At 41.7% G+C, this 4,769-nt stretch overlaps 1 pseudogene; it reads right to left on the bottom strand.

Moving 5' to 3' along the window:
• Nucleotides 1-259: 259 nt before the first annotated feature.
• LOC143442174 (TD and POZ domain-containing protein 5-like) lies at nucleotides 260-1,455 on the bottom strand (annotated as a pseudogene).
• Between the last annotated feature and the right edge of the window lie 3,314 nt (nucleotides 1,456-4,769).

Raw genomic sequence — 4,769 nt, 5'->3', positions numbered from 1 at the left:
TGAGATCCAAACCGGGAAGACAAGCTCCCACAGAAATACTCATTGACAGTGTGTTCAATGGAAAAGCAAGAGTTTTATTGAACCAGTGCACTGGGGTTTACCCTCCCCCCCCACCCCCACCTAAGGCCAGCTTTAGGCCAGCTCCTAAATTGAATCCCAATTTCAAGTCATCAGACAAAAACCAAACAAGACCATCAACAGGGTAGATGTCAGGTAGAGTGTCCTAGACTCCTGTGCTACCCTTCCAAAATACGCCATTTTAATATATTATAGGTGTTTTAAATGCTGATCCACCATGCTGCCTTTTCCCAGATTCAGTGTAAATGCTGCAGAAGAAAAGAAAAAAATAAACCAAACCAAAAAAAACCAAAAACAAAAAAACCAAAAGAAAAGAAAATAATTTGCAGGAGCCAGGGTACTTTGGAGAAACCACGGAGTGGATTGCTTCAGCCACCAAGAGGGGGTGTGACACTACCATTGATTTCCACCCTGAGGTCTCAGAGACCTCAGAAGCATGAACCGAAATGAAATCCAGGGCCTTCGCCTTCAGCTTCCTTCTGCTGTGGAGGTCAGCCAGTCTGAGAATGTGTGCAGCATTCTCCACAGAGAGGTTCCTCCAGAGGGCAACCTCACACATGACCATCAAGCTCTCTAGGCCATAGTTGTAAGCAGCTGGCAGCACAGCAGTGGCCATGGAGTAGCTATCGAGGTGTTGTGCCTTCCCAGTGTAGATAAAGACCATCATCTCCTTGAAGACTTGGGGATCCAGGTCATGGATCACAAATTGATTTACATTCATTTCATGTTCAAACATGGCTCTGAAAACTGGAGAGCGAGCTGCTAGGATGGCCTTGTGAGCCCTGAATTCATGGCCAGCCACCAACAGGCAACAGTCTGTGAAGAGAGATTTCTCCCACAACTCCCTTAGGTCATCTGACAGTGTGTTAAACTGATCCATGATTGCAGGTGTCACGTTCTTTCCAGGCATGCAAAAAGTCTCCTACTATGTCCACCTTGCAGCAGAGGGTGAGCTGGTCTTCAGGGAGAAGCCAATGCTAATGGGAGAGGAGGAGATCTTGGAGAATGAACCTTTTGAATCCTTATTCTTGGTTTTGCAGAAAGCTAGTGATTTTTGTGCTCTTTGTTCTTTGATATTTCTCTCCTTGGGAATTTAGGATCCAGAACTCGAACTTTACCCAAACTGGTCTCTCTGGACAGCTGAGCAACACCAAGTAAACTGACAGGTAGTCTTTGCTTTCTTCATCAACCCTGTTTGCATGAACTCTTAAACACCATGCCACTTTGTCATTGGCCTTTAATGAGAACACTGGGCTTGAAATCTTTCTCCGAATTCCACGAATGCAAAATGAAAAGTTGCTAATGGTCCACACACAGCAGAATTTCTTAACAGTGATGTGTGGAGCCCCAGCTCTTGGCTTCCAGGTCCCCTGTCATTTCTGTTGGAGGTCGTTTGGTGGTTAAAGTTGATCTAAAGTTGATCTAAAAAGAAGAACTAGAAGTTATTTATTCTTCATTCTGGTGGATTCAATTATAGATACATTTTAGAATTTAGTTTCAATTTGTCCTAAGTTCTCTCTCTCTCTCTCTCTCTCTCTCTCTCTCTCTCTCTCTCTCTCTCCTCCCTTATCATCCCTAATTAACTCTCTTCCATGCTCTAAATAAACTATTCTATACTAAACCTATCATATGGCTGGTACCTCAGGGGGATGGGATGCCTCACTCAGCATGGGCCTACCAGATAACCAATCCCACCATCACCATAGCTTGGGCTATCAAACAGATCCTCAATTACTTTTTATAATACACATTGGTGTTGTGACTCAGATTTAACAACTTGCAGGTTCCCAGGTTAACATCTCCCATTGCCACATGAACTTTCCATTCAACAGTTTGCACATTAGAAGCACTACCCATTCAAAACATATCAAGTGGTCAGTGTAAACATTCCCTGGTCCAAGGTAGGGTTGTTGAGCTAGCAGCCACCTTGTGTTGTTCTTGTGGATGAAGACATTCACAGTCTTTATGACTGGCCTCTCCACTGTATCCTTATTTTAGGACATTTTCCCTTTAGTTGAGATTTCCTCTCTCCTCTGTGTAATTTCCTTTTATCACTGTTGTGAAACCTCAGGCCTGGATAAACCAGTCTCCTCACTGCCCACTCAGGTACTGGCCTGAGCTCAGACCTCAATTCAATGTTTGATGTATTGGTGATCTGACCTTCTGTTGGTTAGTTATTAACTTATCCTCAGGATGCTGGTAGGGGTAATTAATAACTGCACTCTCATCCAGAAAGCATATGTCTTCCCAGCCACTCCCAGGTTTCATACTGGGATGCCTCCCACTCTCAAAGGCATAAAACTTCACGAGCTAAATTTGGCCACAATATCCACGAAGCAAAAACTGCACGGGTGTCAAAAGTTACTTACAGAAACTTTTACAACTCTCTCTTCTGCCTTCTGGAAAAATGGAAAGATTTCTATGTAGGGCCCACTCTTACCACACCCCATCTCTTCCTGCTTTATTTCTTTGATCTCCCTCCTGCATATAGGCACAATGACAAGACTGCTTAGATTGTGGTATGATAACTATTGAGAAAGTGTTCCCCCATGATTCTGCCATTGCCTCTGCAGCTGCCTCTAGCCTCCTCTCTCCACTTTCACCCTTGCTTTCTTGCTCCCTGCCCAACCCAAACTCATTGGGGGCAAAAATCATGCTATGCTAGAGCAGAGTTGCAGGCAAACAGAGCACAGCTGCAGGCACTGCCTCTTACTTCCCGCCCCTCCCCAAGGTGCTTGCTCCCTTGTCTTGCTTCATTTCTGCCCTGCTCACACCAGATTGAGCTGTTGTGTATGCTTCTGTGCTCCTGGGTTCTGCTCACCACCACCACTGTCAGCATCAGCTCTAAACCAGGTAGGGAAGCTCAGTTGCTCCATGCACAGATCAAACCCACTGCTCTGGACACAGCAACAGAGGCTATGGTGAGACCTCTTGTCCACCAGAAAAAACATGTCCATTCATCTCTATATGTTTGTGCTTTTATATGTTTTTATCTAGTGATATACAGCCATTTCTGCCATTTTAAGATGTAACAAACATGTGACATTCCTTTAGTCAGAGCTGTAGCTTTATCACCATCTTGATTGGGGGCAGTCTTATGAGAGTATTCCATCTTTTTGTGGGCAGATAAGGTTTTTCTAAGCCTTTGCTTCAGTGACATCTTAGCTAAGAGAGGTCACATGACTGGCTGTAGCTTCACTGCCATCTTAGTTAATGACAGTCCCATGACCACTCACCTTCTTTGTGGCAATTCCTACCTCACTGCCTTGTCACCTTAGAACATGCTGACTTAGGGTCTCTGATTTCTATCCTGCCTTGGGAAGCAATAGTTTTAATAGTAATTTAAAGATTTACAACCGTAAAAAGGTTAAAGATCACTGATTTAACTTAGAGATTGCCTAACTCAGATGTGCTTAATAGATACTAGCTGTCAGTCTTCTCAGAAATCTGCTAAATGTAATAGTAAATGTTTAACTTATTAGAACAGACAGACACTCCCAAAGCATAAAAGTTACAACCCCCCACATTCCCACCAAGGTCTCCAAGAAAATGTAGGCAGAATGACAAGACTGCCTAGAGTGTTATAAAAACCACTGAGAAACAGTGCTTCATTTCCTTGCTGCTGCCAGAGATCAGCCTACAGTGTTGTGAAATTGAGGACACCCAGAGAATTAAATGTCTCATATTGCCTAGGTCAAGGTGAGTCATTTCTCCTATTCTACAGGAAAAAAAAGCTTCTTCTTTTCTGGGCCTAATTGACACACTGACTCTGCCCAGAGTTGTGTTGGAGAACATGGGGACCTAGAAAACTTTCTAGGTAGTGGACTATTGACCAATCTCTGTCATTTTAATTAATGATGTCTAGATTATAATTTATTTTTCTCAAATTTCTGTAGGTTGACAGCTAAGCAAACTACAGCTAGAAAACAGACCTCTAACTCCTTCCCCGAAGGTAATTTATCACCTTAATATCTCATTAGTCAATTTGTTAACTAGTTTAGAGTACCAGATCTCTTACCAAAGACAGACAGGTTTGCCTTACTCTCTCTCAGGCTTCACAATAAAAGATACACAAGTTCAGATGTAACCTTTCACAGATATAACCTTCTGTTACTTTGTTTTCTAAACTCAGTTCCCAGTGACTAGATGCTTCATATTTCCTCCCCTTCTTATGACACTGACCTAACATTAATAATAGAGTTCTTATAAATTAGCCTAACCCTAATAAAACATCCCACTCCACGATCCAATTTTTATAATCACAAGTTTAAATTTTAAGTTTCCTTTGATTGACCTTAACCTACAGACTAAAAGTGCTTCTTGTGCTAAATCTATACTATCAGCTGTCATAGTTACAAATATAAGTTTCCTTTGATTGTCTTTTAATTATAGACTTTAAGGTGTTTCTCGGGGTAAACTATATGATCAATTATCATATTTAAAAGGTTGTCAAATTTTTTAGTTTCTGTTATCTTCCGTTAATTATCTTCAAATACATTCTTCAAAATGCTTCTCATTTTATTACATTTATTTATATACATTCAGTCTCCTAGACAGAAGAAAAAGCCCTTCTTGCTCCTTCTGCTTCATGAATGGTTTTTGTCTTCCCTAAGCTCATGTTAAAGATTGTTCATGCTGTTAACAAATTTCTCTCTTTTGTAAACTTATAAGCTCCAATAACACCGTCAGCT

This window comes from Arvicanthis niloticus, chromosome 4, assembly GCF_011762505.2.
Source record: "Arvicanthis niloticus isolate mArvNil1 chromosome 4, mArvNil1.pat.X, whole genome shotgun sequence".
Taxonomy (NCBI): Eukaryota; Metazoa; Chordata; class Mammalia; order Rodentia; family Muridae; genus Arvicanthis; species Arvicanthis niloticus.
Note: the sequence above shows the minus strand (reverse complement) of the source record. Positions and strands in the feature narration are given on the sequence as shown.